The following is a 13647-nucleotide window of genomic DNA, read 5'->3' as shown; positions in this document are numbered from 1 at the left end:
ACTTAGCTGGACCTTCTGCTTAGGTATTATAAGCTGCAGTTACAATGTCTGCTAGAGGACTTCCCTTCGTGGCTCAGCGGTAACAAACCTGAGTAATAGCCATGAGGACACTGGTTCAATCCCTGGCCTCACTCACTGGCTTAAGGATCTGGTGTTGCCCTGAGCTGTGATGTAGATGTGGCTCGGATTTGGCATTGCTGTGGTTGTGGCATAGGCCAGCAGCAACCCCTAGCCTGGGAACTTCCATGCTGCAGACGTGGCCCTTAAAAAAAAGTCTAGATGTCTGCAAGAGCTGCAATCTTATCTGAGTTTCACTTGAGGAATTATGCACTCCTCTTAGCAGAATTTAGTCCTGTAGTTGTAGGACTAGGGGCTTCAATTTCTTGTTGACCATCTGCCAAAGGCCGGCATCAGTTCTTTGCCATGTGAACCTCCCAATATAGGCAGCCTACAACATGGCAGCTCACTTCTTCAAAGCAGAGAAGGAGTGAGAGGGAGTGACCTGCACTACAGGCTTGTGTGGCATAATTACATAATCATGCACATGTATTCATGGAAATACTGTCACCTTTGCTTGTGTTCTATGAGTAGAACACCTACACTCAGAGGAGGGGATGACACAGGGTCTGAATACCAGGAAGAAGGGGTCATAGGGATCATGGCATGCCCCCAGGAGTCTGCCCACCACAAATGCTTTGGACAAGTTCATGCCGTTTTATTATTGGAAAGAGAGTGTGGTCCTGTTTATAACAAAACTCAACATTGACAATTGGAGGAAGGCCAATTTAAACTAGTTGTGAGTTTTTGGCATGGTCAAAAAATAAATAACTATATTATTTTCATTTACCTATAATAGTATGATTAATGGCTAATAATTGTTGTCTCTAACTTGTTATTGAAAAAAATACTGTTTAAGCACTTACTGCTATCTACAGATAATTTTTTTTTATACCCATGGCATGTGGGAGTTCCAAGGCCAGGGATCGAACCCATGCCACAGCAGTGACAGCACCCAATCTTTAACTGTCAAGCCACCAGGGAACTCCTGTACATTTTTAAGTTAACATTTACATTCTGTATTCTATCTTAAATAGTTAAAAATGATGTGATTTCAATGTATACATATTGACATAAAAAATAATTTTTGAGTAAATATTTTAGATGTATGTAATGTGAACACCACAGTTATCTGATTGATACCTACCATCTCTCATATGTGCAGTAAATGAACAAGCTTTTCTTTAATAGTCTTAACATTTCCTTTTCCTCCTTAAAATTGAATTTCTGTTCTACTTTATCCACATAATTTTATCCTAATATAATGCCATTTTATAAGTCTTTTATTGACCACCTAATTATACATCTCTGCTACAAAAATTTCTATGTAAGAGAAGTTCCTTTGTGGGGTAATGGGTTAAGAATCGAGCATTATCTCTGTATAGCTCTGGTTATAGCTATGGCACAAATTCACTCCCTGGTCTGGGAACTTCTACATGCCATGGGTGTGGCCAAAAAAAATGTATATAAATTAAAATTTTAAAAATATTTCCTGGAGTTCCCATCCTGGTGCAGCAGAAACGAATCCGACTAGGAACCATGAGGTTGCAGGTTCGATCCCTGGTCTCACTCGGTGGGTTAAGGATCCGGTATTGCCGTGAGCTGTGGTGTAGGTCGCAGAATGCTGCTCGGATCTGGCATTGCTGTGGCTGTGACATAGGCCGGGGCTACAACTCTGATTCAACCCCTAGCCTGGGAACCTTCATATGCCAAGGTGCGGCCCTAAAAAGACAAAAAAATATATATGTATTTCCTGAAACTCTAATGCTCTAAACACTGAAAAATTTCTTTTGGAGTTATCATTACAATTGTTCTAATTAATATGTTAAAATAGTAGTTGAAAAACAGACTTTGATAATTATTAAGCATAACCTTTCTGGAAGCATCTTTTAATGAGGTGAAAAATAGAAAATTATTTATAGCAGTTTGATTAAAAATGGACTCAAGACATGATTGTTTCATTCAGTTTGAGATTTCTGTATCTTCCACTAATTCATTCTGATACAATTTGGGATATATAAAAGTTAATGCATTTCTTTGTGAAGAGGGAGAAGGAGCAGGATGATTATGAAAGAGACAACTATTTGAGAAATGTTACTCTTTTATTGAAATAGTTCACTAGATTGTATGTTTTATGAGGGCATAGATTTTATTTTTTTATTTTTTATTTTTTTTTGCCTTTTCACAGTTGTATGAATGGGCCCAGGACAGTGACATCACATGGCAAGCACTCAGAAAATATTTGAGGAATGAATAATCGAATAAATGAATTTAGGAAATCAAAAATATTTTATTAATGAATTAGGAAATCATACATGATAAATACTATATTTTCCTAGGGTTTGTGTGAGTGGGTTTCCACGGCAACATGAAAAACACTGGAAAGAACTCTGTGGTCGAATAGTGTTGGATCCCGAATTTATGGTGCAACTTCTCACAGGGGTTTATTATGCCATGTAAGTAGGTAGACTGTGAAATTGGGTGAATTCTTTCTAGTGTTTGGAAACTTAATAATTCTCTTTTTTCCTTATTATTTGCACAACACAGAATATTTGTTCCATGATGGTCCCAGTATCTTATTTTTCTAACATGAATTTCTTTTAGTACCTTTTTTTGTAATGAGTTACATTTTTTATTTGAAAACTTTGTAATAACAAAGATAATTATTGAGATATAATGAAAATGTAAGACTGTATTAGTTTTACAGCATAATGTACAGCATAATGATTAGATATATTTTATATTGCAAAATAACTACCACAGTTAATTTACTTAACATCTATTGCCATACAGTTATAAATTTTTCTTATGATGAGAACTTTTAAGATCTGCCCTCTCAACAGCTTTCAGATGTACAGTACTATATTTTTAACTGTAGTCACCGCTACACTATCACATTCCCAGGACTTTATCTTTTTTTTTTTTTTTCTTTGTCTTTTTGCTATTTCTTTGGGCCGCTCCCACGGCATATGGAGGTTCCCAGGCTAGGGGTCGAATCGGAGTTATAGCCACCGGCCTACGCCAGAGCCACAGCCACGCGGGATCCGAGCCGCGTCTGTAACCTACACCACAGCTCACGGCAACGCCGGATCGTTACCCCACTGAGCAAGGGCAGGGATCGAACCCGCAACCTCATGGTTCCTAGTCGGATTCGTTAACCACTGCGCCACGAGGGGAACTCCAGGACTTTATCTTATAACTGAACGTTTGTACCATTTGACCACCTTCTTTGCCACCCACTGCCTCTGGCAACCAGCAACCTTTCTGTATCTCTAAGTTTAGTTACTGGTTTTTTTTGTTTGTTTTGGTTTAGTTTGGGTTTTTTTGTTTTGGTTTAGCTTGGTTTTGTTTTAGATTCCACGAGTTAAGTGGGATTATGCAGCATTTGTCTTTCTCAGTATGACTTAATTCACTTAGCATAATGCCCTTAGGGTCCATCCATGTTGTCACAAATAGCAGGATTTCCTTCTTTTTTTAATGACTAAATGATACCCCATCATGTCTGTATATGTATATATACACACACATACATTATATATACATACAGATACATGTGTATGTGTGTATACACACACCATATTTTCTTTATCCATTCATCTATCAACATAAAATTAGATGGTTTCCATGTCTTGGCTATTGTACATAATGTTACAGTGAATGTTACAGTTGGGGCTGTGCAGATATCTTTGAGATGCTCATTTAGTTTCCTTCGTATGTATAGCAGAAGTCGAATTGCTGGATCACATGGTAGTTCTGTTTTTAATTTTTTGAGGAACCTCCATATTGTTTTTCCATAGTGGCTGCACCAGTTTACATTCCCACAGGGTTCCCTTTTCTCCACATCCTTGCTAGCACTTGTTACTAATTGTCTTTTTGATAATAACCATTGTGACAAGTATGAGATGATTTTGATTTGTATTTCCTTGATGATTAGTGATACTGAGCACTTTTTAATGTAACAGCCATTTCTATGTCTTCTTTGGAAAAAATTCTATTTAGATTATCTGCCCATTTTTAAATTGGATTTTTTTTTTTCTGTTCACCTATGTGAGTTCTTTGTACATTTTGGATTTTAACCACTTATTGGATATATTATTTGCAAATATTTTCTCCCATTGGCGTAAGTTGCCTTTTCATTTTGTTGCTGATTTTCTTAAAGCTGTGCTGAAGCTTTAAGTTTAATATAGTCCCACTTGTTTATTTTTGCTTTTATTGCCTTTGCTTTTGATGTCAAATCCAGAAAATCATTGCTAAGACCAACATCAAGGGGCGTATTGCCTTTGTTTTCTTTTAGGAGTTTTATGGTTTCAGGTCTGAAGTTCAAGTCTTTAATTTATTTTGAGTTGATTTTTGTGTATAGTATAAGATGTTGTCCAGTGTCCTTCTTTTGCATGTGCTGTCTAGTTTTCCCAGCACTATTTATTAAAGAGACTATCCTTTCCCTATTATATATTCTTTTATCTGTTTAAAATAATTAACCATATATACATAGTTTTATTTCTCAGCTCTCCATTCTGTTCCTTTGATCTGTTTTTATGCCAAAAACCATGTTATTTTGATTACTAAAGCTTTGTGATATCGTTTGAAATTAGGACGTATGATGCCTCCAGGTTTGTTGTTCTTTCTAAAGATTGCTTTGGCTATTCAAGGTCCTTTGTGATTTCATATAAATTCTAGTATCGTTTGTTCTATTTGTATGAAAAATGCCATGAGAGTTTGGATAGGTGTTGCATTGAATTTGTAGATTGCTTTGGGTGGTATGAACAATTTAACAGTATTCTTTCAGTGCTTGAGCATGGACTCTTCTATTTATCTGTGTCTTATTCTTGATCTCAGAGGAAAGGCTGTCCATTTTCCACTGTGCCGTGTGTCGTTGACTGTGGGCCTATCATATAAGGCCTTTACTATGTTGCTGTACATCTCTTAATACTTTTTGAGAGTTTTGATCATGAATGGATTTTTAATTTTGTCAAATGTTTTTTCTACATCTATTGTTATAATCATATGATTTTTATCCTTCTTTTTGTTAATGTGATGTATCATAGTTAAATTTTAAGTGTTAAACTGTAGGATAAATCCTGCTTGATCACAGAGTATGATAGTTTTAGTAATTTGTTGCCTTTAGTTTGCTAATACTTTGTTGAGGAGTTTTGCATTTATGCTGTGTTCATCAGGCATATTGGCCTGTAGTTTTCTTTTCTTGCAGTATCCTTGGCCGTTTTTGTATAATGGGGATGCAAGCCTTGTGATAAGACTGTGGAAGTGCTCACTTTTCTATTTTTTGGAAGAATTTGAGGATTGGTATTATTTCTTTAAATGTTTGGTAGAATTTACCCATCTGGTCCCATACTTTTTCTTATTGGGCAGTGTTTGATTACCAATTCAGTCTCCTCTGGGCACAGTGATAGGTCTCTTTAGATTTTAATATCTTCATGATTCAGTCTTGGTAGGTTTTATGTTTCTAGGACTTTATCCATTTCTAGGTCATCAAATTTATTGGCATATTACTGTTCATTGTCTTTTTAGTACTTTTAAAATAACCAAAATATGACATAACTACTCATTAAATTGAAGACTAGAAACTGTCAGGTTTTCTTATGGAAAATTATGTCTTTCTACATTGTTCATAATCCATGTTTTCATGATTGCATTAAATAGATTACCCTGAATATCAACACATGATAAAAACTAATTTATGTGAAGAGACATGTAGCATATTTTAAATATTAGCATTTGAATCTTCATTTTATTCTTATAACCAAAAGTGGAATAGTTAAGAAATGAAATGATAGAAAAATCGTGCCAGTCTTATTATGGTACAAAAATAGAACGTGGAACATTAAAAAGATTGTTGTTGGCGTGCCCGTTGTGACTCAGCCACAACGAATCCGACTAGGAACCATGAGGTTGCAGGTTCGATCCCTGGCCTCGCTTAGTGTGTTAAGGATCTGGCATTGCCATGAGCTGTGGTGTAGGTTGCATTGCTGTGGCTGTGATGTGGCTGTAGCTCCAATTTGACCCCCAGCCTGGGAACCTCCATATGCCACGAGTGTGGCCTTAAAAAGCAAAAAAAAAATAAAAAAATAAAAAAATAAAAAAAAAAAGATTGTTGTTGAATATTATAGATGTTTGCTAAGGATGGTAAATAATTTGCTTCTCCGTAGGTATAATGGACAGTGGGACCTTGGCCAGGAAGTTCTTGATGATATCATTTATAGAGCTCAGTTAGAACTCTTTTCTCAACCACTATTGGTAAGTTATTATATTTACTGTTTGTTAAAAATACCTCTGCCTGGAAGTTCCTATCGTGGCTCAGTGGTTAACAAATCCGACTGGGAACCATGAGGTTGCGGCTTCAATTCCTGGCCTTGCTCATTGGGTTAAGTATTCAGTGTTGCTGTGAGCTGTGGTGTAGGCTGCAGACACGGCTCAGATCCTGCGTTGCTGTGGCTCTGGCGTAGGTGGGCAGCTACAGCTCCGATTCGACCCCCAGCCTGGGGACCTCCATGTGCCGCAGGAGTGGCCCAAGAAAAGGCAAAAAGACAAAAAAAAAAAAAAAATACCTATGCTTGAAAAGGGCACTAGTAGGTATATCAAAGAATGAGACAGTCCAAATCATTGAGGGAAAAGGGTTTATTCCATACTAACAATTGGAGAGAAAAAAAATTGATTTAGATCCTGTTTTCTTACAACATATCAAAATAAAGTTCAGATAAATGAAGGAATTAAATGTCTTGAAATTCTTTATGAAAAGAAAGAAGAACCAGAAAACTGCTAGGGCTCATCAGTGAATTTGGTAAAGTTGCAAAATACGAAATCAATACACAAGAATCTCTTGCATACTTATATACTAACAATGAAAGATCAGAAAGAGAAATTAAGGAAATAGTCCTATATACCATTGCATCAAAAAGAATAAAATACCTAGGAATAAACCTACCTAAAGAGACAAAAGTTCTGTACTCTGAAAACTATGGTGAAAGAAAAAGATTGCACAGATTAAATTTTGCATGATATTTATTATCGGAAGAATCAGAATGTATTCTAAATTTTCTTATATCAGGGTTAATATGTTAAAAACATGTTTTCTGTCTTTGAAAATCAACAATTTCAAGGTACCCATGAGGTTCGTGACTCATATTTTTGAAAATAAATTCTCATTTAAAAAGCCTACCTCAGAGTTCTCGCTGTGCACAATGGGATCAGCGGTGTCTGGGCAGCACCAGAGTGCAGGTTCAATGCCCATAGCAAGTTAAAGGGTCCAGCACTGCCACAGCTGTGGTTAGGTTTGCAACTGTGACTTGCATATGCCATGGGGTGGCCAAAAAAAGAAAAATAAGTAAAAATAAAATTAAAAAAATTAAAAGCCTGCCTCAAAGAATACAGACCAGTGAAGATATAAACATATCTGACACATTGTACTTTTATGTTTTATAGTGCGAGTTTTAAAATGCATATTCCAAGTAGGGAAACATGAAGTGTAAAATAAGCATAAATTATATATTGAGTGTAAATGTGTATAGACTATATTATCATTTTAGGTTGCCAATGCCATGAAAAACTCGTTACCATTTGATGCTCCCGATTCTTCACAAGAAGGCCAGAAAGTACTTAAAGTCGAAGTCACTCCAACAGTGCCGAGGATTTCTCGGACTGCGATTACAACAGCTTCAATCCGTCGCCATAGATGGAGGAGAGAAGGCGAGTACAAAATCCCTATAGCCCACTCATGGATTAAAGTAAATTTATCATTGTTTTTACAGATTATATTCTCATGTGATACTATAGTACTTCATGTAATTAAAGTAAAATTGTTTAGTTGTTAAAGACAATACTAGAAATGTGGTTTAAATACCTGAGTTCATTTTAATATAAACATTTTTTAATAAAGTAGAAGGCTGTTACTTAGGTTGCTCTATGAATGTTACAGCAGAAAATAAAACCAAGTTAATTTTTGTCTTTTTTTGAATTAGTAATAACAATAGGAAAGAAATTTCTTTAAGTCTATCACCATACTTGGGGGAAAAGGTGCCTGTATGAGCACTGTGGGAGAAAATTATATAACTGGCTAAACTAATGGTATAATATATAAGCTGTTCCATGAAAGAATTAATTTTTATTTTTACTTTTCTTTTTTTTGTAAGTGCTGAATCCAGCAGTATTTCTTAGATAACAGATGTGTAATACTTGAATTGTCAGGCTGTCTTGCCTAAGAGATGTTAATTGCCGTTTTAATGATCTCTATTTTTCTCCTATTCATTTGCGAACCTCACATTGTTCATCTGCCGCCTTATGTGTGTGCGTGCTGTGCACACACATGTAACTATATAAATAATGTTTGTGTTTATATCATATCCATATATACTTCTCTTATCTGCCTGGGTCAAAATGCTCAGAAAAGAATAGAGCAGCACAAAAGCACTAAAATGTTATATGTTGAATCCCAGATGGCTTTGACTTCTCAAACGAGGCTGACTCGAGTATTCCTGGCTCCCCGATCCAACACGGCTCCACTGACCTAGGGATCAAACGTGTGCAAGAGGGGGAGGTGCTGGTGCGCAGGACCCCTGAGCACGGCTCACCGGAGCCCAACTCAGCAGCAGCCACAACAGAGGGTAGGACAGAGATGAGGAGGCAGAAGTCAGTAAGGCAGTTGCTGGAGAAGGATCCTGGCTCTCTGTCCCCAAGCAGAACATCTTTCCATTCTAGTGTGTGTTTCCACTACCCCAGGGTGTATTAGCTCCTCCTTGCAAAGCACACCCCCCCATATGCCTAGTACCAGGTCAGGTACAATCTTTAGTTACCATTTGTGCTGGCCTGGAGTCTGCATCCCTGTGTAATTCAAGAACAGCTTGGCATGGCTACTAACAAGGCAGAGCCCTATCTCCAAAAGGTCTGCAAATGCTTGGGATTTTTTCATTACTGAGCATGTTTGTTCTAACATCAGGAAAGGAAAAATGCACCCAGTGGATATGAGTCCTTATTAGTCAATATGCACTGATTTCATTTGTATAATAATTTATTGTTTTAAAAATATTTGAAGAGAGTTTTAAAATATTAATGCGTTATGTTTGAGAAATTGGACTAAAGTGGAGCTGGTCAGTTTATCTCTAGTCCCAGAGCAGTCAATTAACAAGAATTTCTTTGACAAAGTAAACTGGTATTGATTGGCTTTTTGTATAATCTTCAGTCAAGTTGCCTGGGTGTAATTAGTGAACTACTGACATCTTTCCTCTAGAAATGTACTGTCCTGGTGCATACTACATTTTACCTTTGATTTAGTGATTATCTTACATGGCTCCCAAACAGAGTTGAAATGTATTATTTAGAGGTCATAAATCCTAGAGATCCTTGTTTCTGTAGTGTAGGTGTCTTAAATGAGAATTTTTTTACACCCCCCCCCAAAACAACCCTGACCACTATCTGTAAAAGCACACTTCTCTCTGATAGGGAAGTATTTATTTGCTGTTTTACATGCGATGCCATAGCAGTTGGTTTTATGAAAAGGGAACTGTGGCCTAACGGTTTTTTTTCATTATTTAATGTATTGCTACTGTGGAACCTTTACACTAATTTATGAAATATAGCAAGTAGTTTTAAAATAAGTTACTTAGGAGTTCCCGTCATGGTGCAGTGGTTAACGAATCCGACTAGGAACCATGAGGTTGTGGGTTCGGTCCCTGCCCTTGCTCAGTGGGTTAACGATCCGGTGTTGCCGTGAGCTGTGGTGTAGGTTGCAGACGCGGCTCGGATCCCGTGTTGCTGTGGCTCTGGCGTAGGCCGGTGGCTACAGCTCTGATTCAACCCCTAGCCTGGGAATCTCCATATGCCGCGGGAGCGGCCCAAGAAATAGCAACAACAACAACAACAACAACAGACAAAAGACAAAAAGACAAAAAAAAAATAAAATAAAATAAAATAAAATAAGTTACTTAGTTTTACTTATTTTAAAGACCAAACATAAAGCAGTTACCTTCCACATTAGGAAAATCTCTTGCTCTTTGGTGCATTTGAAATTTGAGCATGCTCAGTAAGAATCTAAATCTACCCTCTGTTCCCTTGCCTATTTGCCCAGATTGACCTTACTTCATTTAACAGTGTTGCATGTGCATGATCTAGGGACCCAAAGAAGTTGGCGCTGTGAAGAGAATTGTGTGAAAGATGCAGCCTTCCCTTTGTTTTCTCTGTATCTCTTTATGTTGTCCCTGGGAGTCAGTTTATCTTGTTTAAGGCATAAAAATAAGTATATAAATAGATGTCAAATCCAGAGTTGGCCTAAATCGAACAATAGCCTGTTTTCCCATATTCCTGTTGACTGAATGAACCACTTAAAGTGTATCTACTGTCATTGCTATAATGGAGTGTTTGTGCTACATGTTCATTAACATCGAAATTCTAAAAAGTACAGGATTAGGTAGGAACATTTCTTCCTCTTCATCATAAGTCATACACTTTGGAAAAGGAACTGAAGTAGTTCCTTTTAAATGTTAAAATAGGGAGTTCCCATTGTGGCCCAGTGGGTTACGGACCCAATTAGTATCCATGAGGATGCAGGTTCAATCCCTGGCCTTGCTCAGTGGGCTAAGGATCTGGCATTGCCGTGAGCTGTGGTGTAGGTCGCAGACTTGGCTCAGATCTGGCATTGCTGTGGCTGTGGCGTAAGCCGGCAGCTATAGCTCCAATTAGACCCCTAGCCTGGGAGCTTCCATATGCCACACATGTGACTGTAAAAAAAGTTAAAATATTCTATTTTAATATCTCCTAATACTGGTAAGGTTTCAGTTTGTTGGGATATACCCACAAAGAAAAAGAAATGAATTCCTTCAGTGTGTTTGAAATTTCTCAAAAGTTATTTTGCTTTTTTAGGGAGTTCCCGTCATGGCTCAGTGGTTAACGAATCCAACTAGGAACCATGAGGTTGCAGGTTCGATCCCTGGCCTTGCTCAGTGGGTTAAGGATCTGGCATTGCTGTGAGCTGTGGCATAAGTTGCAGACACGGCTTGGATCCTGCGTTGCTGTGGCTCTGGTGTAGGCCGGCGGCTACAGCTCCGATTAGACCCCTAGCCTGGGAACCCCCATATGCCGCGGGAGCGGCCCTAGAAAAGGCAAAAAGACAAAAATAAAAATTATTTTGCTTTTTTAATCTAGCATAATTGTAGCTTTAAGTCAATATTAGAAGAAGCTAATTTATAAGGAAGGTCAGACATGAATAGAAAAGGTCATTAAAAATCCTTTTGGTTGGGTTGTCTTGTCTTTGAATCATGAATACATTATCCCCCAGGGAGAGAGTTAGAAAGTAAAAAAAAAAGTCGTTAGACACTATTGCCTTTTTTTCAACAGAAGGATGGAAATTACTAAAACCTATGGAAAGTTTTGGTAATTCTGAAGTCTGCTGGAGCGTTTGGATTAGTGTCGGTAATTGACCTTCTAAAAGAAAAAGAGAACTTTCTGGAGTTCCCTTTGTGTCTCAGTGGTTAATGAATCCGACTAGGAAACATGAGGTTGCAGGTTCGATCCCTGGCCTTGCTCAGTGGGTTAAGGATCCAGCGTTGCCGTGAGCTGTGGTGTAGGTCGCAGACGCAGCTTGGATCCTGCGTTGCTGTGGCTCTGGTGTAGGCTGGTGGCTACAGCTCCGATTAGACCCCTAGCCTGGGAACTTCCATATGCCGCAGGTGCGGCCCAAGAAATGGCAAAAAAGGAGTTCCCGTCGTGGCGCAGTGGTTAACGAATCCGACTAGGAACCATGAAGTTGCGGGTTCGGTCCCTGCCCTTGCTCAGTGGGTTAAGGATCCGGCTTTGCTGTGAGCTGTGGTGTAGGTTGCAGACGCGGCTTGGATCCCGCGTTGCTGTGGCTCTGGCATAGGCCGGTGGCTACAGCTCCGATTCAACCCCTAGCCTGGGAACCTCCATATGCCGCGGGAGCGGCCCAAGAAATAGCAACAACAACAAAAAGACAAAAAAAAAAAAAAAAAAACAAAAAAAGAAAAAGAAAAGAAAAAAAAAGTATGATGGTTTTAAAATAGTTTTACAATCAAAGTTGTATTTATTATATGTTGAAATTCAAGGGATGATATGAGTCCTTTATCCTGGTTGTCAAGTAACATTTTATTTGTGACTTTTAAAGCTAGATTTAAAATTATTACTAAACTGGAGTTCCCATAGTGGCTTAGCAGGTTAAGGACCCAACATAGTCTCTGTGAGGATGCAGGTTTGATCCCTGGCCTTGCTCAGTGGGTTAAGGATCCAATATTGCTACAAGCTGCAGTGTAGGTTGTAGATGCAGCTTGGATCCAGTGTTGCTGTGGCTGTGGCTTAAGCCTTAGCTGCAACTCCCATTTGACCCCTAGCCTGGGAGCTTCCATCTGCCACAGGTGTGGCTGTTAAAAAAAAAAAAATTGATTACTAAACTGAGGACAATGCCTATGATTAAAGTATAGTCAATGTTCTACTGTACTGAAACAGCATTTCTTAGTATAGAAAATATCAATAGAGTCTCTTGCATGGTGGCTTTTATGTTATCATCATCTCTTTTATGGCCATATTGCTTGGGCATCAGATCTGCATGTGGCAAGATTCAGAAGCTAGCACTAAGTCTCTCAGTCTCCTTTTCTAACCATATATATACCCAATGATACATTTTGGTTCACTCTTAGAGTTTTTTATTACTGATATTATGAACCAGTAACTATATTTTAATGGGCATTGTGGAGTTCTTTATATTAATTATAAGTAAATTGCTACGGTGATACCATATAAATATAATGTAAAGTTTTTATTTTGATGTCCTTTATATGCTGTTCTCTTGAAGAAGGGGTTGAGAGAAGTGGTGTCAGCTGCATTTTCATATGGCTTTGCATGATGATAAAGACTATTAAACTGCTGGATATAATGACAATGCCTTTTGCTTTAAGGATAGCCTATTTCATTCTTCTTTTGAAGGAAAGAAATAACTAATCCATATGAAAAAATAAAGCTAAGAAAATATTTTTATTTTTCCAGGTGCTATGTTAAATAAAGATTGTGTTTAAGTTTTTAATGTATATTTAACTTAAATAAACTGTGTCTCAAAGTAATATTTTTTTTTAGATTTCTTTCCTGACATTTTACCTTAGTTATATTGATATCTATATGTAGATTCAGATGGAACTTTCTTACAGATGGGTAAACATTTTTAAGAGGTAGCAAACTGCTATCAGTTTTTGAAAGAAGCAGATGTTCTGTTTTCTAAGAGAGTGTTGATCATACTTTCACTAAAAGAATCGGGCTTTCTGGAAACCCCAAGCTAAACATATATGCTTCTTCCTTTCTTACAAAAACCCAAGATAAGGATTCTTTCGTTAACTGCAGTTTCTGCATGAAATGTAATGAAACACTGTAGTATTTTGAAATCCCCACAAGAATACATCTCAATACTAAAATCTAAAATATTATAGAAATATATAGAAAGTAAAAATTCTTAAGTATCCCTGCTGGTTCTCTACCTTTGCTCTCTGATAATCAGATATTTTCATATTAATTGATCAAGAAAATATGGAAACCAGTAAGTAGACATTTTCATAAGACAAAATATGGATTCGAAGTTACTGGAAG

General features: G+C 37.5%; 1 long non-coding RNA gene across 16 annotated transcripts in view; it reads left to right on the top strand.

Moving 5' to 3' along the window:
• The window catches only part of FAM126B, an 81969-nt gene that overhangs the window by 59659 nt on the left and 8663 nt on the right, over window positions 1-13647 (top strand). For 10 of the 16 annotated variants that reach the window (XR_002339338.1, XR_002339341.1, XR_002339351.1 and 7 more), the window contains 4 exons: window positions 2397-2513; window positions 6222-6309; window positions 7599-7758; window positions 8505-8672. This is a non-coding gene — a long non-coding RNA (family with sequence similarity 126 member B). The remainder of the gene's footprint in view (window positions 1-2396; window positions 2514-6221; window positions 6310-7598; window positions 7759-8504; window positions 8673-13647) is intronic. The other 6 variants (XR_002339347.1, XR_002339349.1, XR_002339353.1 and 3 more) reach the window with 3 other exon arrangements.

The sequence above is a fragment of the Sus scrofa genome, chromosome 15 (assembly GCF_000003025.6).
Source record: "Sus scrofa isolate TJ Tabasco breed Duroc chromosome 15, Sscrofa11.1, whole genome shotgun sequence".
In the NCBI taxonomy this organism is placed as follows: Eukaryota; Metazoa; Chordata; class Mammalia; order Artiodactyla; family Suidae; genus Sus; species Sus scrofa.
Note: the sequence above shows the minus strand (reverse complement) of the source record. Positions and strands in the feature narration are given on the sequence as shown.